We start from the raw sequence: 21,586 nt of genomic DNA on the forward strand, positions 1-21,586 counted from the left end.
AGTCCTAGCTCTCCAAAGTCAGGTTTTAGTTTGCTACATAGGAACTCAGAGTCTGGTAAAATCTTTATGTTAACAATGGTTTTGAGAATAATTGCTATCTTAAGTACATGTCTCCAACCCATGAACATGGGAAGTCATTTTATTTATATAGAATTTAAATTTCTTCAATAATAATTTGTGGTTTTCAGTATAAAATCGTTCTACTCATTTGTTAAATTTATTCCTGAGTGTTTGGGAGACTTTTTTTGAGGGGGAGGGGGTATTTTTGTAAATGACACAATATTCTTAGTTTCCTTTTCAGATTCAGAAGCACATGAGTTCAATGTGTGTATCTATTACCTGCAACTTTGCTAAATTCAATTATTCTTGTTTTTCCCCCCCCCTTTGGGAATTTATATAAGATCATGCTATTTGTGAATAGAAAGTTTACTCCTTTCTTTCTAATTTGTATGTATTTTATTTGCTTTGCCTAACTGCTCTGACTAGTATTTCTAATACAAATCAAAAAGTGGTGGCAAAAGAAGACATCCTTGTCTTGTTCCTGATCTTACGGGGAAAGCTTTTTTTATTTCACTTCTGAGTGTGATGTTAGTTGTAGGTAGGTTCAATAATTTCCTTTCTATTTCTAATATTCTAAGTGTTTTTATCAAAAAAGGGTTTTGTCAATTTTTTTTTTTCTGTGTGTTAACCAAGAGTATCAGGTGGTGTTTCTCTCATTCTATTACTAGGATGTATTACATCAGGTGATTTTTGTTGTTGAGCCACCCTTGCATTCCTGGGGCAGATCTCACTTGATCACAGTGTCTAATCATTTAATGTGCTCTTAGATTAAAATTGCTGGTGTTTTGTTGAAGAATTTGAATCTACATTCACAAGGAATAGTGTTCTGTAGTTTTCTTTTCCCATAGTATCTTTATTTGACTTTGCAATCAGGGTAATACAAGCCTCAGAGTATCAATTTAGAAGTTTTCCTTCTACAATTTCTTTTTGGGAGAGTGTGAGGATTGGTGTTTATTCTTAAATCCCTCGTAGAATTCAACAGTGAAGACTTTTGGTCATATATTTTTATGTTTTAGGAGTTTTAAATTTTTTTAACTGATTCAGTGTCTTTGTTATTATACATGTGTTCATGTTTTCTATTTTTTATGGAGTCAGTTTTGGTAATTTGTATGTTTCTAGAAAATTTTCCTTTTCATTTAGGTTAATTTGTCAGCATGTGATTGTTATAGTACAATATTAAAATCCATTTTTTATTTCTATAAGGTTGTGACAATTTCACTTCTGGCTCTAAATCACTCTTCTCTTTTTCTGTCAAGTTTGGACAATTTGGAAGTATTTTTCTCTTCAAATATTCTCTCCCCACTCCCTCTAGCCTCTCCTTGTGGACTTCCATTATATATATATATTTTTTTTGTTGTTGTTGTTGTTGATGCCCCATAGTTCCTTAGGTTTTGTTCATTTTCACTTATTGTTGCAGTTTTTCCTGCTGAGACTGAATAATTCCAATTTTCCTAGCTTTGAGTTCGTGGATTCTTTCTCTGACATGCTAAAATCTTCTGTAGAAACTTTCTAGTGAATTTTTCACTTTAGTTACTGTATTTTTAAGTTTGAGATTTTCTATTTGGTTTGATAATTTCTATCTCTGTTGATATTTTCCTTTTGTTTATAACATTTTCCTAGTTTATTTCAGTTTTGTTATTAATGGCTTCCTTTAGGTCTTTGAAAGAACTTAGGATAGTGGATTTAATTCTTGGACTAGTAAGACCAATGTCTAAACTTTTCCAGGGATGGTTTCTGCTGATTTCTTTTTTTCCTATGAATGTGTCATACTTCACTTTTTATTTATTTGTTTTGTAATCTTTTGTTGTTGTTGAATATTGGGCATTGAATTTTATAATGTGGTAATTCTGAAAATCAAAAAAGATATGAACCAACTGGATTTTCATTCATTGCTACTGGGCCTGTAAATTTGTGGAATCAAAAAATATTTGGCAGTGTCTTTTACTGCTGAATATATATACATATGCCCTGCCACAGTACCAAAAGTAAATTAGAATTATGTGCATCAGAAGTCAGGCACAAGAATATTTGTAACAGTATCATTTGTAGTTACCTCAAACTTTAAATAACCTAATGTCAAGCAAAAGAATAAAGAAATTCTTGAATTACATACAAAAATGAAAATGAAGTACTCCTACATTCTTTAATATAGATCAATCTTACAAATACAATAGTAAGCAAAAAAAGCCTTAAAAGAGTATATATTATTTTTGTCTATTTATAAACGTTTTAAAAAAAAGGCAAAACTAATTTTGATGGTAATATTCAGGAGAGTGGCTATTTGTGTAGGGGTGTAATGAGTAAGAATGAACATGAGAAAACCTTCTACATTGCTGATACACATTTAAAATCTTGGAATGAGAGATGGTTACACATGTTGGTTCATTTTGTCACCAAGACATACACTTAAAATTACTGTTCTTTGTTCTACGTGTTATCCTTAAAATAATTTTCATACCAATTTCTAAAAACTTAACTGCATTTTTATCAGTTTTGGTGAGGATGCAGGGAAAGGAATGTTAAGGGGTGGGATATACGCTGTAAAAACTACTTTGAGCAATCAAACAATTATTTAGTGGAGCAAATTGGGGAACTCTTGTTACTAGGATTCAAAATGTGCATATTCTGTGATGCACTTGGTGTCTTCACCTAGAGAATACTTGACATAAGTACAAGAAATTACCAAAAGGCACCTACCTACACACATTTAAGTAAATTATTACTTCTAGTAGTTAATAATAAAATGAAACAAACCACTGTCTGAGAGTGGGGATATGTAAACTGAATTGTACATATATTGGTTCTGAGAAGTAGCATACGTCAATCAATCAATCAATTTTTGCAGTGCTTGGGCTTGAATCCAGGGCTTTGCACATACTAGGCAACTGCTTTACTACCAAGTCACATCCCCTGCCCTAGAGCATTTTTTAAAAAGTCAGATAGATTTATATATAAACATGGGAAGATCTCAATGTTGAGTGTAAAAAAACAAAAACTTCTACAAAAGAACTAGGAGCTATCATCTAAGGAATTGGTTTGTAATTAGTACCTGAAAAGGAAATTCCCTAATTCGTAATGTTAAAAGATTGTTGCATTAATATTATTTTACTTGTATAATTTAAAATTTACAATAGCTCTTAGAATGACTTTGGAAGAATATCCAAATAATTAGCAATACCGGTGATTCCAAGTGGCAACTGAGAACCCGAGGAACTGCGATGTGAAGAATATTCACTGTTTACCCTTTGTACGTGTAAAATCTGAATGACGTAACTGTAGGCATCTACCGGGGGGAAAAGTTAGTTTAAATAAAACAATAAGTGATGCCCAATCCGTGGGAAAAAAACACACAAATATAACTAGATCTAACTACTACTAAGAGATTGTTAGTTATGTAATAGACGCATAAAGAAACTGTCTCCTAAATAGGTTTGGCGGACTTTATATTCAAAGTGGAGGTGATATTTGAGGAGTTCTAGCATAGAAACGGAACTCCTTATGTTTCCAAACCAGAGAGATAAATGGGAGGTGCCCAGAGTACCTGAAATCCATTCCTGGGGTTATTTTCCACGAACCGGGGGCTATATCCCTACCAAGTGACTGAAGAAAGTGGTAAAGGTATAGTCGCCAAACAGGAAGAAGACGCTTGTTAAAACGATGTAATACAAATTGCCGTAAAGAGCCCAACCAGCTCAAGGCTTTCAAAGTCAGAGTCCCAGATTCCCACCCATTACTCTGGTCACTCCAGCTCCCCATCTCTCGCCTGCTCGCGTCGCTTACGGTTAGAAGATGACTGACATATCTTCTGTCCAATCGAATGGTTCCTCTAGAGCTCGCCCAGCTCTCAGCCGGGTCTTGGACCCTGGCGCGAGATGCTGCCTCTGTGCGTGAACGTCAGCGTGTTGACGTCACGGGCCGGGTACTCGAGGAGGTCCTGGGGCGGCTGGCTGCGGGCGGTGGGCTGCGCTTTGGCTTGCTGGGCTGGGTGCCTTGTCCCGGCCCCGCCGGGCCCCACCCCGCCGCCCCGGAGATCCCTGGAGGGCGCCACCACTGAGCCACAGTCTCCGGGCCAGGCTGGGGCGGCCGGCCCGGAACCACCCGATGAGGTAGGCTGGGTTTCTCGTCACCCTGTTTGACAGGTTGGAAAACTGAGTCCCCGAGGTCAAGCTACCTACTGGGTTTCTGGAGAGACCAGCGTACGAAGGCCGTAACCCTGCTGCCCCCTTCTGTTTACGGAACCCTGAGAGATCCCCTGGGAAGGAGGAGGGGCAAGGCATGTGTTTATAATGGATGCAAAAGTGAAGTTGCAGATTTACAAGCCCCACCGTTCCCAGGGATTGGGCAGGGATTTAGGAACGGATTCGGGTAGTGAGGTCTCCATTTCTCCACATTGCGGGCCCCAACGAGAGCCCGTTGGGGTCCAGCCCCATATTGGGCCATGGACCCTGAAGAATGATAAATGGTGATGACTAGGGGTGAAGCGTGGGTTTAACCAGACACAGTCGTTTATGGGCTTCTTGTATTCATCAAAAAAGGCCGTGTTCAAAGCAAAACAAAATAAAGATTAAAGTCTGAGTCATGATTGTTCTGGAGATGGTTTCAGTTCACTGCTTTGGCCACTTGTCTTGCAGTTGTTTTGAAATATCAGCATGCTTTCTTTTGGTTTAGGGTTAGAAGAATTTTTTTTTCCCCTCTTAATTCAAACATAAGTTAACATTATGGCATTTTTCTTACCATTCTCCTAATACGGCAGTTGTTCACCATTCATTTATCTTCTCTTTCACAGAATTACTTGAATAAATCTCTTGATTCATAAATAGTTTGGATACATTTAGTAAGGTCGCAAAGTAACAGGTCTCATTTCTAAATATACTGGAGTTAGTTCGGTGTGTTATATCAGATTTCTTTGTTTGGAAGCGTTCTGAAAGGTAATTCCCATTTGCCCATCTATATCTCTGTATCTAGAAGCAGGATCTGATGAAACAAAACAACTTGCCGTATCTGTTCTTTATTTATGGATTCTAATAATAAGGTAATGGGTAATTAATGCTCATGAAATGAAAATGTGTAATGTATAATTTGCAGACTATAATGTATGTATACAAAATGTGTAATATTTCGTATTTTCAGGAAACATTTATTCTCCTTAAGATCTTACTGTCTCTAACATGGACCTTTTAAGGTTGCATTTTTGCATTGTAGAAAAATTAAAGAATGAACTTTATGACTTCTGAGGACTATGTATTTCATAGAAGGAAAGGTGATTATTGTCATTTTGAATTTTGGGGCAGTTTCATCTGATGAATGTCTGGGCTACCCATTGTTTTAGGTGTTGGGTATTAAGTAATGAACATTTAGATAAGGTTTCTCCCCTCAAAGACATTTTCTTTTAATGGAGGTGTAATGTACATGCAAACCAAAAAATGACTTTAGGTAGTAATCAATGTTAGAAAAGATATTACAGGGGAAGGAACTCTGATGTACTGGGGTGTGTGGGCAAATTTACCTGTGGTGACAGGGGGAGATTTCCCTGAGGAGGTGATGGTTTGGGTGAGACCTGAGTGTGTAGAGTGAGTCAGCCATGAGGAGATCTGGAAATTTCCAGTAACATTGCAAAGAGACTAAAGAAAGAATAAGAATAAGTTTGGCATGTTCCAAGGATGAAGGGAAGCCAGTATGGCTGGAGCAAACTTTGGGGGAGAGTGATGTTGGGGGACAATGATAGAAAGGGAACACTGGAGAGGTGGGCAGGAGCTGCATCATGTGTATCTCCTGTGGGAATTGCAGACAGGAGTTAAGGAAAGATGATTTATATATTGCAGAGTCCTTGTTTTTGTTTAGAGGCACTCAGGTTCTAACTAACTTTTTGCTTTATTTGGTTACAGAGTTGTGATATATATATAATATGTAATATATATATTGCATAATATACTATGTATTATTGCATATTGTGTGTGTGTGTGTGTGTAATTTTTTTTTTTTCTTCCAGGAGTCTTTTTAATGAAAAACATGTCTTTCTTCACCCAGCAGTATAGCCCATGTAGTTGTTTTCCTTTTTATTATTGTTATGTATAGGACTCAAAGCCTTTGCTTATCTTCATCTCTTACTTTTACCTCCTAACCATGAAACTTCATTATTATCTTTACCTGCTTTCTATTAGGTAAGCATGGCAGTCAGTCCTTGCTCTATCCAAGCCAAGCTCTAGGAAACTACATTAACTGGTTAAGTAGATATTACTGACCAGGGATGCTTTGTCTGCTTTTTTTAATGTCTACAATGTGCCAAGTACATTGCATACATTCTGATTCTTCCAATATCTTGCAAAGGTAAATATTAGACCTTTTCAAGAGTAAAGGAAGCTTACTCTTAAGGCCACTCAGCTGGTTACTAATAGAGCTCATTAGCCTTACTCTGAAGTCTTAACTGCCTTCTGCTTCACCCCCTGCTTCTTTGAATGTATAATACCAAACTGCAGATCTCTATGATTTAAACTTTGTTTCATATTGTGGCATTTTAGAGATCATGTGATTTGACCCTTAGTTTGGAGGTGGAGCTGTGGAGGCCCAGAGAAATTCAGTGATTCCAGAACAAAACACAGTGTCCAAACTGATGCCAAAATTTAACCTTGCTGATTTTCAGCCCAGTGTTTTTTTTTTTTCCTTCTCCATTCCCTTCTTGACTATCACACAAGTGTTTCTGTATATATAAAAATATAGTATTTTAACATCTAGAATGTACTGTCCATAAACTCATAAGAGGTAATTTTTAAAAGATGAAACAGTGCTTTTTCTTGAACTAAAATAATCCTTTGCTTTGTTTTTCTTCCCTTTTCTGAGCAATGAGTAGGTGTAACTCCCTGGATGAATCCTCGGTTTTTGTTAGAAGAGAATGATTTAAAAATGACTTTTTAAAACTTGTTATAATTTCAGAAATGCTTTAAAGGGAATTTAAAATTTGTTACTATTTTCCCAGCTTTAACCTTATGTTTAGAAGTGTGAGAATATGCCTAGAGTTTGGTGGCTCAGAGTTTCTGGTGGCAACTGGAGTTTCTTCTTATAATTAAGGAAGTCTTGGGTCAGCTCAGTGATGTAATTTCTCTTTTTTAGCAATATATTTTTAAAAAGTAGAAATCAGCTTGTAAAATATATGGGTGAGAAGTGGTTTACTGTGCTTCTAAATTTAAAAATAACATTTCTAAGGTTTACTTATTTTAATAATTATGATTGGAATATATGAGATAAATAGTAGCAGACTAACATTAATTTGCTTTCTGGATGACTTTTGACCAATCTTAATGGACATTGTCTTTTTATTAAATGTCTTTTTATTAAATTGTCTTTTATTAAATAAATAAATATTATTTATTAAATGTTGGAAGATATTTAAATTTAGGTAAAAGAGAGCTTTTGCTCTTTAAGCTAAAATAGCAAACTGGATGTTTTGAGGGAGTATCTCTGTCCCTTAAGATTGTTCATGCAACTGATGTCCAAGTTCAAGTAATCCAGACTGTTGTGATTTGATCCCACATTTTAGTACTTTACATCCAAGTGAAGCCAGCACCCTAAACTGGACTCCTGGCCTCTACTTAGCTTTTTAACTTTAGTGCCATAATTTATGTTCTGCCTGTAATGCCCTTTGGATGGATAACTCCAGCTGGTCAAAGTTCTACATATACCTCTTAGTCCACTCAAAGGCCAGACTTACAAGAAAGAAAATATTTCCTGTGTTCCTCTAGTGGAAGTCTTTTATTTTTACAGAACTTTTGGGAGTTTTTCTTTACAACATGGTTTACATTATCTGGTAATGTCCAATGCTAGACATGGATGTTCTGATCTTTGTTGACTTTAGCCTAAAGAATTGCAATGTTTGAAATTAATGCAGTGTTTTTTGCAGATCCTAGAACCTCTAATTTTATTTACCCATTTAGTACTCTTTGAGAGAAGCCCTGTTAGGCTTTTCTTGTTTTGATTCCAGAACCTCTTTCCTGTTTCAGTTAAGGGTCTGACTTCTACAGCTGACAAGAGGTCCCTTGAGAGGAACTCAGATCTTTGGGCTGTAAATGGTGAGGGCACATTGTTACAAAATAAATGAATAAAATCAGTGAACTCTGTGTTAATGGGATTGGGAAATAGTAACAGAGATTTCTAGTTGTCGGTATTGTGAATGAGAAGACAGTCTCTTAGAGAAATTAACTCAGTGGCCCTTAGCTACTTGCAGTGCTGGTCTAAGAAGCCTAGTCAGTACTCATGACTCCTTGCAGCAGGAACTTGTCACAGGCCATCATTGAATCTGAAGTCCTGCGTCAGAACTCCTGGCAGGCTTTTAAATGATGTATCATCACAGCTAGGGCCTTTCTCATTGTTTTCCTTGTTTTGTTTGGAGTTGACCTGGATCTAGAGTTGCTTGTGAATCAAGATCAAAGCCTGAACACTCACCAAAGCCTAATTCTGAGCTATTTAAACCTGAAGGGTCTTCCTGGACAGGCATTGGGGTAGTATTAGGTTCAGTACTCTTTATTTTAAAACCCTTCTTTTTTTATTTCCTCTGTAGTTGGAGTTTTCCAAGAAATATCTTGGGACTAGTGTGAACATCCTCATTGTTTTGAATCTGGAACCTGAAGAATTTGGCCTACTCTCTTCTAAATTGTGGTAATCACAGGCTTCTATGTCCTGTATTTTCAGGATAATATATATTTTAAAAATATTTATTTATTTATTATATTAGAGCTTAATGGTTATACATAGTTGTTGGGTTCATTCTAAAAAGTTCCTAAGTGCATGGAAATTGAAGGACAATATACTTTTCAAATATTATGCATGATCGTCCACCATAGTGTATTCTTTTTTGCTTTTCATTTCAGGAAAATATATTCCATAATTATTTTTAAATTAGCCAATTGCTTATTGAATTCATGATGTGAAACCATGTCATTTCAAGTACCCTTACCTATTCATGTGGTATGTTAAGTTTATAAAAGTTAATACCAAGAGCTCTTGAGGTGCTAGAAGGATCATCAGGTGAGGTGGGTGCACCAACTAGGGGTTGCTTTAGTCATTACTGATAACGGTTACAGAGGGCTCCCTCCACCCCAAGGGATGTTCTAATGACTTTGAGTCAGGGTTTCTCATCCTCAGCACCAGTGACATTTCAGCTGGAAATTTCTCTTATTTTTGTTAGCTGTCTTGTGCATTGTAGAATGTTTAGGACCATCTCTGGCCTCCAGATGCTAGTGGCATCTCATCTAGTCATAACAACTAAAAATGTTCTCATTATTGCCAAATGCTCTAGGGTTCTGGGGGTGGAGGGCACAGTCCTATATCCCTCCTCTTACCGTCCCATTAAGAACCACTATTTTATATGAACTAATTCACTCCCCCAACAGTTTTCAAAGTTAGAGTGTTATTGTCCCCATGTTACAGATGAAGAAACTAAAACAGCAAGGTTAGGTAACTTGACCAAAGTTATATAACTAGTCAGTGGCAGTACTGGGCTGTGAAACCAAGCTGTGTACTTGATGAATACTTACTCAGCACAGCCCACTCCAGATGACTACTAAATATTAGGGATCCCTGGTAAGGCAGAAGGAAAAGTAAATACTGACAGGGATCAGGCAAGGCTGGCAGTAAATGAGTTGTCTGGGTAGCAAAGTGGTAAACAGAGTATTGCCAAAATCGCCTATTTTTCAAGAGAACCTAGAAATCTGGATTTTATTTATACAAAAAACTCATTTTCATGGTGACAATTTAGTGTTTAAAAAACATTGTGCAAGCCAGCAGACACACCCTGTCACCTGTATATGGGCAAGATTTGGCCACACCATCATTTTGAAGTCTTTTGTATAGATTTTGCAGCACTTCGACTGTCCAGGATGTGTGTATTCATTGGATGGGGGAAATAAGGTCCATTCTGTATGGAGAGCACAAGGTGGGTACAAGGATGGAAGGGTAGGTCTTCTAGACTAGCAGGGGTTGTCTTATGTTCGTTTAAGCCTAAAAAAAAGCATGACAATTAAAGCTGGTCATTCAGCACACTTTGAAATTTTAATGTTTGCAGCTTAATTTAAAAGTTATGGACTTTTCACAGCTTTGGAAAGAACTGTTCATAACTTTTATTTTCATGACCTCCACTTTGCTAAGGATTGACATAAATATCTCAGGGTACACTGAGAAAACATGCATTATTGAATTGAATGACTGCATCCTTGAGAAATGAAATACAGTCGTACCTCATGTACCTCATTTTCATGACAGCCCATAAACATGGAATCCACGTTTAACACTGACTGACAAGGCTCTCTGCCAACTTTTTAGAAGCCATAAACTTTCTGACCTTGGTGTTTTCCTTGTCCTCATGACCTTGACATCCACAGTCAAGAGCACAGTCCCATGCTCGCTTTTCATATACCTCCATGATCTGTCCATTCACTTCTGTTTTAGCCTTCCAGTTACATCTTTTCTGTTTCTCTCACCTGGAGTCTCCTTTCAGGCTCAGGGTAAATGTTATGGTTTAGATATTAAGTGTCCCCCAAGCTTAAGTATGAGAAAATACAAGAAAGTTTAGAGGTAAAATGGTTGAGTTTTGAGAACCTCAACATTAATCCCCTTATAGGGATTAACTGGGTGGTAACTGCAGGTAGATACGTGTGGCTGGAGGAGTTGGGTTGATGGGGCCATGCCCTTGGGGTTTATATTTTGTCCCTGTGAGTGGAGCACACTCTTTCTGCTTCCTGGTGGCCTTGTCTGAGTCATTTTCCTCTGCCACACTCTTCTACCTTTTTGTTCTCACTCCTCCAGCCCAGAGCAATGGAGTCAACCATGTATGAATTGAGACCACTGAAACAGTGAACCCCCACATAAAATTTTCCTTCTCTAAAATTGTTTTTGTCAGGTCTTTTGGTCACAGCCATGAAAAAACTGACTAAAATAGTAACTTACTATTCACTGACATGCTTCTTGATCTTCCCTCTGTTTTTGGTTTGCTGTAGTCTGCCTCTTCCTTGGAATATAACACCTTTTCATTTCTTCCAAAGTCATATATTTTCCCTAAGGTCAACTTTCATGAAACCTTTTCTGGTCACAAAAGATGATATTCAGTCTTCTTTACATTATAATTATCTTAGACTATTTTCTACTTATTTATATAGCTGTGTTACTTCTTTAGGAAAGGATATTTGAGGATAGGGACTGGGTCTTTTCCATCTTACTTTTCCACAGGGTGACTAACATATGTTTTAGATGTGGTAGATAATATGTCTGTCTCTTTCAGGCAGGTATTTTCCCACTCATGTAATGATTTATTACATTTTTTTCATATTTATATTATATTTGTATCAGTTTTAGTGTTATTAAAGTTATTTCACAAAATAGTTCAAACATATTGGAAAGAGGGATGAGTAATTTAGATAATTTTGGAAGATTTTAATTTCCCCAAATGATTAGATAATTTTGTGGCATTTTAAATTAATTTCATCAAGTTTAGTAATTGGATTGTCTTGATTTATTTAATATAATATGTTGAAACGTCAGTAATCATGTCTAGTTTTAGATAGCAAGTATCCAGGCTCTGTACTTTTATACAGCGATATTTGTAACTCATGACTTTAACAAACAAATCAAATGCCTAACACAGCCAAGTATTTCTTCGTGTGCTAAGGATATAGAAGCATTCTCTAGGAACTTGTAGTGTAGTCCTGAGAAAAAGACGTGTGAAAAATATTTTGCAAAAATAGAAATAAAAGAAGTTGCTTGCAGTGATATTTGTCTCAGTAGTAATATGACTAAGCGGCACATTCTCAAAGAGAGAGCTTAAAGTATTTACACAATCGTATTTATATGTGCAAGAAGGAGCACTAGGGCTCCTTTGAATCCTTACCTGCTGAGGGCTGACAGAATTTATGAGTTCAAATTGGCAAAGATAATGGTAATTGCATGCTACCCTTCAGATATTTTATAATAGGCTTATTATGAGTTTTAGGAAAGCTAAACGTAGATTTTGTTCTGTGGGAACAAGAAAAAGTTCTGGATAATGATGGGCAGTTGGCAAAAAGAAAATCAGCCATTTTTTTTGTAGAAGTGACCTGATTTGTCTCCTAAAGGGAAATGGAGTTATAAATAGCTTCTGTGACTTGGAAGATTAAGTCCAAGGAATTTCCAGGTGAGTGTGGAGGAAATATTTGAGTGTAGGAGTTAGAACTGACACAATAAAGGGAAGCAACCACAAAATCACTCTGAGTACCAGAGAGATTGGCAAGGAGGGGAATCAGATTGGAGTGAGAGAGTAGAAATGGAGGAAGGTAGCATTGGAAACCGTGTTATTCTACTTCCTCTGTGCAAACTGGCAACTGCTTCTGAAAAAGGTGAGACACAAATCAAAGAACATTTTTATTTCTCAGAGCTCATCTTGAAAGAATTTCATGGAACCAGTGATGAGGTGCAGCTGTAACATGCCACTCCTTTGACTTGCTGGTGCTAAGGAGATAATTGGTTACCAACTTGTTGATTGATCCCTGTGGGGTTGATGAGCCTTATGTACTACCCAACATGACTTTGGCTACTCTGTGGCATTTGCCATTTTGCCAACTTGTTTGTAGAAGAACAAATACATATTGACAGATGTCTTTGTCCTATCTGGCGGCTTCTTCTTTCCTAGGCTACACAGTACCCCCACTGTGGCATACTTATTGTCTAGAAGATACGCTTAATTTCTTTCCCTCTTTATGATCATTTTCTTGTATTACTTATATATCTTCCTTTTGACTAGATGTGGTATAATATTTTGTTGGTATTCAAATTTTGTAGTTTACTAAAATGGGAACATTTAGTGGGCTTATATAGGGCCATCCCATAATTATTTTCTGTTTTACAGATAAAAATATACTTCAATAGTTACTGATTTTTTCTCTTATATCATGAAGTGATAATCTCGTTATTAGTATATCTTTTGGCTTTAAATTCCATGTACACACTGTTGACTCAGAAATATATATCTCTAGTCAAGACCTGCCCCTGAACTTTGGATTCATATCTGTTTATTTCATCCATTTGAATATCACATACTTCATATAAACAGAATGGATATTCTCTCCAAAAATTGCCCCTCCTCCACCCGTTTCAGTAAATAGCAATTCCTTTCTCTTATTTTTAGTTCTCATTTTTTTCTATGCCTCATGACCAATCTATCACCAAATGCTTTGAGCTCTCTTTTAGAACCAATGAATTGGTTATTCCACTATCATCACCCTATTCTACTGGCAGGGTGTCATCACTCTCCTGAATTATTTAAGTAGTCTGCTGACTACTCTTCCCACTTCCATTCATCTCTCAGCAGAGCAGCCAGAGAGCCTCTTGCAACTTAAGCTTGTCATGTTTCTCTTCTACTGAAAACCATCTCATTCAGAGTAGAAGCCTTTATAGTGTTTTATACAGTCCCACAGGCCCAGCCCCTTGTTAACTTCTCTGTCTTCATCTCCTGTTGCCCTTCCATCCTCACATGATTCAGCCATGCTGTCCTACTGGCCAGTTCCACCCTTTGTCACAAGACCCTTTGTCCTGTCTTCCCTCTACCTGCAGTGCTCTTCCTCCTGATGTTTCCTTGATTTTTTTTTTCCCCCTAATCTCCTAGTTTTCGCTCAGATGTCACCTTCTCAATGAGATTAAATTGAGTACCCAGTTTATAGTTACTGTGTTCCCAGTATTTCTTTGTTTATCAACATCTCTGATTTCTAAAAGGTAATCTTTGCGAGGATAGTAGATTATTTTGGTTTGGTTAATTACCACATTCCCAAAGCTCAGAGAATGACCAGCAACAATATTGGTGCACAGATATACTTACAGAGTACATGAAGTAGATGTGGTATGTTCTTGGCAGCCTTTGACTTTTCAGACATTATCAGTTACAATTCTTACATCTTGTAGTACACATTCAGATTCAGCTTCTCAATATAGAGTTGATGTTTGTCTCATAAATTATGAAAGTACTGATTAACATTTACCCAGCCATCTTTAAATCTTAATATTTCTTCCTGCATTACATGTCAAATAAATGTTCAGTAATATGTTTAATATTGCTATAGGAAGTTGATCACTTAGAAGTCAGTTCACTATAAGAACAGGTTTGGGTTTGGAAGATAAATTAGAGTCTGCCAGGGGAGTGACTTAGAAGCACCATAACTTTTGTTTTTTTTTATCCTTAATTTTCCTAAGTCGTCATTAATTTCTAAATCAATCTGTCATAAAGCAGATTGTCAAAAGGTTAAATTCTGTTCATGTACACATGGTTACTTTCATCTGCTGATGTTACAGAAGTTTTGAATGAGAAAACTACAGAAAATGACAGAATTTTCATGGGCAGCCTTTATTGTGTGTCTGTGTGATTGGAGCAGGGATGAGGGCAGAACACAAAGCAGCAAAGAGTGAGCACATTTATCAGGATAAAATAAAAGCATTAATTGTATCCTAAAGGAATGTAAAGTGCTGCTGGAAAATATGAGGCCTAGATTGCAAACATTAAGAAGAAATCCAGGGAAACAATACATAGAGATAGACTAAATTCTTAAAGAAAAGCAAGGGAGGACCAGAAGAAAGTATAGATGAAATGTAGCTCCAAGTGTTCAAAGTCAACTACATGCAACAAGTAACACATGTTATACCTGAGCTTCGTAGGTGATGCTTGTAAAAAATCTGCCTGGGGAGAGTCTGGATTTTAATGTAGGGAACACATTAGGAGAAATATGGCTTTTAAATACTCATAGTTAAGTGACAATTTATGTACATTTTCACTAAAGACCTTAGCAAACTGTAGACCCCAAATCATTGTGTGGCATGACTCCACTCTTTCCTTCTAAGTCTGTTAACAGGAATTAAGATTATTAGGTATTTAAGTGACACTGGCTCAAAATTGAAACAGAATATCTCCTATCTGCTGTCATAAGCACTTTAAAAGTCAACTGTTCTCCATTTATGTTGGTAATTTTATAGTTGTAGTAAGGGCTAAATGATTTGAATGACCAGAAATATTTTATTGCTCTTCCTTTTAGTTTATCAGTGCATTAAAAATTGTCATGTGCATAAGAATGTTTTTACAAAGATATGTGTACGGAATTCACATACATTCTCTTTATAGAACAACTTAAGAGATTTTTTTTTTTTTTTTTTTTTTTTGGTGCTGAGGACTGAACCCAGGGCCTTGTGCATGTGAGGCAAGCACTTTACCAACTGAGCTATATCCCCAGCCTGACTTAAGAGATTTTTAAGGATGATTCCAGTTTCTCACTGTATTCCTAAAGTTAGCACACACTTACAACAAAGTTAATGATTTTTTTTTGCAGCAAAAATTCATATTTACTTTCTTCGCTGTATAGACATACGTTACGTGTATATGTATACTACAAATATTGTGTTCAATTATATTTTATCATGTGTGTATGTACATATACACACACACTACTTATAAATAAAACAACTCCATCCCAAAACATCTTTATGTTCTCGTGTTTTTATGAATTAATCAGAAGTAAGTCACATACGTCATGACATTTACCACTCAGTTATGCTTCAGCATGTGTCTCTTAAGAATAAGGGCATTCTTCAGATAACTAGTACAAAACTATAATCAATTCCTCTACTGTCTTTTGTAGTCTTTTGGTTTTAATTTAAGATGCATTTGATGTTTGTCTCTTTATGCCCTCTTAGGTTGACGAGTATTCACATCACAACCTTTTTTTAAAAATTTTCACTGTGTTGAATTCTCCGGAGTTCGTATAGTTGCATTTTTGAATGTCCTGTATACCATGTTTGTGTGATTGTTTCTTAAACTAAATTCAAGTTAAACATTTCTGGCTGGGATATATCATAATTGATGTTATGTATTTATTACAACACAATTAAAGACATAGCATGCCATCTTTTACATTGGTGATTCTGTTCAATTACTTGGTTCAGGTGTTGTCTGCCACATCTCTCCACTATAAAGGTATATTATTCCCAATGAAGTTAAATAATTCAAGAAGTAATATTTTGAGACTATGAATATCATATTCCCCAACAATTTTTAAATAATTATATGTTGATGATGTTTGCCTGAATTGGTCACTACACTGGAAACCACAAATTCTTTTTCTAATTTTATTTCTTTCTACATTTTTTTTACCTGAATTTCTCCTCTAAAGGAGAACTCTTCCCACCCCTCTCAATTTTTACAATGTGACCACACTGTCTTGAGGTATTTTTATTTTCCAACATAAATTCTAACATTGCTGTTCTTATTTATTTTTATATTCAATTTGTCCCAGACAAGCCATTGGGAGCTCCTTCAAGACAACTACACATACAAAAAGTTTTTTTAAATAGTTATGGCTTTTTGTGTCTTTAGGAAATCTATACCTACAGAAGTTGTTAAAGTAGTCTCTGGTATATTCTTCTAAAAGCTTTTTATTTTTAATTTTTATGTTTAGATCAATGATCTATCTTAAATAATTTTTATATGGTATAAGTTAGGGTTTATTTAGTTTTCCAGTTTTGATATGGTTGTTCTAGTACCCATTTCTGAAAACAAAGTTATCTTTACCATTTTGATTGTTTTTAACTTTTTATCTAAAGTCAGATGGCCATATAGATGTTGTTTGTTTTCTGGGCTCCATTAATGTCCTATTGATCATTTGTTGATCCTTAAGCTAGTATCACAGTGTTTTGATTACTTAAATTTTATAAAAAAAAGTTAGGTAGAGTAAATCCAATTTTGTTATACTTTTTCAAGACTGCTTTGGATATGCTCATCTCTTTGCATTTCTACATACATTTTAGACTTTTCAATTTCTATAAAAAAGTTTGGTGAGATTATGATTGTAATTGAGTTGAACCTCTTGATCAGTTTGGGGAGAGCTGGTATCTTAATAGTATGAAGTCTTCTATTCCATGAACATAGTATTACTATCTCAACACTTACTCCATCTTCAGTTTCAGCAATAACTTTCACTGTTGAAATTTTGCATATTTTTTATTAAATTTCTTCCTGAAGTTTTGGTTTTAATGCTGTTTGAAAAACCCTCCAATGTCCCCTTTCTCTCACTTAGTTTCTTTCCACTACCATCCCCCAGAATGATGGATCTGGGAAAACAGTAAGTTATAATATCTGAAGCAAAATATATTTTTAAGATAAAGCAAAAGATCTATTGATGCATGATGGTGTATGTCATTATGGAGACATGGTGCACTGTTCTCTGATGGGGCAAAGAGGTATAGAAAAGAGGAAGCAAAAGCAAATCTTCACTGAGAGAGTGGCCTTTGAGTTAAGTTTTGTCACTTGAGTCAGAGCCATAGAGATAAGGAGAGTAGCACTCCAGGTGGAGAGGCGAGTACAGGCATGAGCCAATGGCTTATGAGCATGTGATGCTTCAGGGAACTGCTGGTTTTTCACATGGTGTAGTGTTTCTGGAGATGTAGGCAGAAGTACATCATGTATTGGGTAAGGAGAGGTTAAGGGATTTGAGCTGTACTTAAAACCACTTAAAAAAGGATCTCATAAATTTAATTTCTTTCCCTGAAAAAGTTATTAGTGTTGGCTCAGTGTTGCCTTTTCTTTTTAATTGAACTAATACCCTATTAGTAGGAAAATGTCCTAGTACAATTCAGATTTCTTACTTCTACTGATAAATGAAAAAATATATCCATTATTTCTACACATCCTCCAAAGATTGGGTACATCCCTCTCTCCTGTTTGCCTCTTATTCCTGAGTCCAACTGTCAGTTGTCAGTTTCTTTTAGTTTGCATTGTTGTTGATTTTACATAGTGATGTAATTTTCTTTACAAACCTGGAGACTGAGAAATTTGGAGTGCCACATGTTAAGAATAGTGGAAAACAGATACATATGTGAAACAAAGAGTTGTCTCACAAGTTCAAAAATAATCAAAACATACATAATTCCTAAATTCAAATGAATTATAAGTTGTGTTCATACATGCCTTTGGAATGCAGTGAATAGCTAAACAAATATCTGGCTCTGATTAGGTTAAGTTTTATTTATATGAGTTTCAAGTTATGTGATGTTTTACCAATACACTCTAATATGTTGGTCATACCTGTGGGAGCTTTTGTGAGGTTTAAATAACATAATATATCTTAAGTACTCAGCACTGTGGCAGACACAGTGAGTCTCAGTGTGAAGAAGCTATTCTCTTGTTATAATGTTAATTTATGGTATACAATGCTATATTAACAATATTGCATTAGTGTGTTGAGTTAGTTTATACTATTTTTTTGTTGTGATATATGTTGTGATCTTTTGTTCTTTGTGTTGTTCTGTGATTCTTGGTCAGATAATGCCAATGTTATGTATGCTAACTTTATTTAATGATAAGATAACTTTCCTTTTAAATGTTCTGTATCTGTATATAGGGTTTTATTTATCTCTTATTTTCAAATTTTGAAATACATGTAAAACAGTCTGACATGGTCCCTTTGCCCATGATTCTTTGTCAGCTTTCTCAATTTTTATTTCTTGTATGGTACATTTCTTTTGAGGCCATGTAGTTCTTTTTAAGATAATTTATTATCTGCTGAGTATTGACTTCCCTTATGATTTTCAAATATAATTGGTGTGTGTGCACTTTGAAAATAACCTGTCATATAGAGCACTTACATTTTTATTAACATCTTCCTCCCCAAGTTAGGTTAATATTTGCCCTTTTAAAAGACTAATTCTTGGGCTTATTTATATATTTTAAATTTCTTCATGAAAATGTTCATCTCTGTACAGAAGTAGAGAGTTCAATGTAATGAATCACACTCACTCACTCCTTAGTGTACAACAGGTTTTTTTTTTTTTTTTTTTTTTTTTTTTGCGGTGCAGGGAATTGAACCCCGGGGCCTTGTGCTCGCAAGGCAAGCACTCTACCAACCGAACTATATCCCCAGCCCCCGTGTACAACAATTATTAACCTTCTCATTTTGGATTTATTGTACTCTTTCTTTGCTTTTTTGTTTTTATAGATTTTCTCATAGAATACTCGTAGTTTCTCTAACATTTTATTATTTGTGCCCAATTTTTATTTAAAAAGTAAAGTATTTTAAGGCAGGGAATTTCATAGTAAGCCCAGCTTTGGCAGCTTCCTACAACTTTCACTGCCATTAATTTTTAACAGTTCATTGTTTGCTTTTTAACTCAGTAAGTCCATAGTTTTCAATTCTGCAAATATTTCAATAAAACTGACCCACACACATTAAAATTGGTTGGAAATTATAAATATGCTAAGGGTGGTGTACTAATTAATTCTAGTTAAGGAAAATTATTGATAATACACAAACTTTTAACAACATTGATTAGTTATAGTCTAGTTATTATATTCTTATTGTTTTATTTTATAATTATGTTATGCATTGTATGCTAGATTTAAGTTTTTAATAGGTATTCCACATCTGAGATGATGGACAAAATGGGTTAAAATATTTTTATCCCAATATTATTTTAGTAAATACTGCTATAATATGTATTCCTATTCTATGCACTGTTTGTTCCTTATTCACTTCCTTATTGCAAGATTTATTGAATTTGAATTTTTTGGTAGTCTAGTTTATGATCAGTTTGTAAACATAATTTGTCATCAGTGATTTATAGTTTATCTCTGTAAGGTTAAAAATAATCATATTCAAAAAACTTCATTATAGTATTCAAATGATCTATATACATATTTATACTTTTAAGGTATCAAAAAAGATTTTTAAGAGTGAACTACCTAGCCTTCCCATTGTATTTTGTAGCCTGTCATTTACTTAGTATTTATCTTTCTTAGTTTGTAAAGATGTATTTTGTATGTCTGTTCATTCTTGGAATATTGAAACTGAATGGAGAATATTAAATCTAACTTCAAATTTATTGTACTTCTCAAGTTTTGGAAATCTAAATGTTAGCGATACATGCTTAAGTTAAAAAGATATATTCAGAATTTTTAGAACTCAATTATGCATCCTGAGTGCATATTCTATATTAAAAACCTTTAGCTGAACTAGATACCTCCCCTGCCTTTTATTGGTATACATTAATATTAATACTCGAGTACTTACAAGTCAGGTTTGGAATAGGCAAAAGTTTTATTACCATTGCAGTCAAATTCAAAGATTATATCTTTGGTTTGAGTTCGTTAACTGTGATCCACTGAGTAAACCTGGCAGTCAAGGTACTCCCTAAAGATACTGAAACATGTCTGCTAATGTGAGTAGACCTGCTCTCCATTGAGATTTGTACATGACTGCTGACAAATCAGGATTCTAAGTCAACAAGCAGAAGGCCTGGCCTGAAACACTAATAGTCACCAGTGGGCCTGGGACTGCAACTGCCCAAAGAAAGAAAAGAAGAGTGTGAGCAGCCTATAGAATATATCACTTTTTAGTAAGAAGTATAGAATTAGAAAAATGTTATGGGAAGTATGCAGGGAATTATTAAATTAAATTGTAGTCCAGATTTTAGAAATGTGTTTTCCAGCATTGTATTTAACTTGGGGCATGTGTTAGTCAGCTTTTCATTACTGTGATAAATACTTCAGGAAAACAACCTGGAGAAGAAATGATTTATTTGGGGTTCTAGTTTTAGTTCACAGTTGGCTGGCTTCATTACTTTGGGCCTGAAGTGAGGCAGAGCATCATGGCAGAAGGGTGTGGCAGAGGAAAGTTGCTTAGTTCAGGGCAACCAGGAAGCCCGCATGGGAGTGTGGGGGCTGAGGATAAAATATACCTTTCCAGGGCATGCCCACAGTGACCCATTCCATCAACTAACCCCACTCCTACAGTTTCTTCCATCTCCCAATAATCCATTCAAATGATTAATCCATCAAATGAACTAATCCACTGTTGAGATTGGAGCCCTCATGATCTGTTTAGTTCCTAGAAGCCCCAACTCTGAACAGTGCTGCCTTGGGGTGAAGCCTTCAGATCAAGAGACTTTGGGGACATACATGGTGTAAAGGAAAACAAGACTATTAAAATGTCTATATGATGGTAGTTGACAGTTTGCTAAAGAAAGATTTGTTTGATCTTGACTTGGTTAAACTTCCTGTATGGCTTCCTAGTATAATAGTTCTTCATCTTGGGAAGCTGGATTGTCCCACAGATGCATCAGCTCTCAAACTTTGCCCACTGCCACAGCCTTTCTTTCCCCGGTTGGTTGCCTTTTAATAACCTTTGTAAAGCAAATTTCTATCTGTTCTTCACTTTCCATTATAAAATGGACACATCTCATGGCATCAGTTACATGAAGACATTCAGAACATGGACCACACATTTTTCTTTCTTCAGAACATCTTACCTACAAACTGCTTTTGGTGTGTTTTCAAAGTAGAGATAGCCTCCTGTAAACAAACATTAATAGAACTTACTATTTAGCGGAAGTGTGAATTTGGCATGTTGGTTTTCCAGGTCTTATTAGGCCTGGCATGACATTCCTCATCTTATGTTGGTACCCTTAGGAGACATTTCTGTCTTGATGGATTTTTTCCTTAATTGCCCCCCACCCCACTCTTTGTGCCTACTTTTAAAGC

The 21,586-nt window shown here is 35.6% G+C and overlaps 1 protein-coding gene across 1 annotated transcript in view; it reads left to right on the plus strand.

The window, feature by feature from the left end:
• Positions 1 to 3,950: 3,950 nt before the first annotated feature.
• Stard3nl (STARD3 N-terminal like) overlaps positions 3,951 to 21,586 on the plus strand; it is a 43,649-nt gene continuing 26,013 nt past the window's right edge. The window contains exon 1 of the mRNA XM_047562233.1: positions 3,951 to 4,166. The gene's annotated coding sequence lies outside the window, so the exon portion shown is untranslated. The remainder of the gene's footprint in view (positions 4,167 to 21,586) is intronic.

This window comes from Sciurus carolinensis, chromosome 8 (assembly GCF_902686445.1).
Source record: "Sciurus carolinensis chromosome 8, mSciCar1.2, whole genome shotgun sequence".
In the NCBI taxonomy this organism is placed as follows: domain Eukaryota; kingdom Metazoa; phylum Chordata; class Mammalia; order Rodentia; family Sciuridae; genus Sciurus; species Sciurus carolinensis.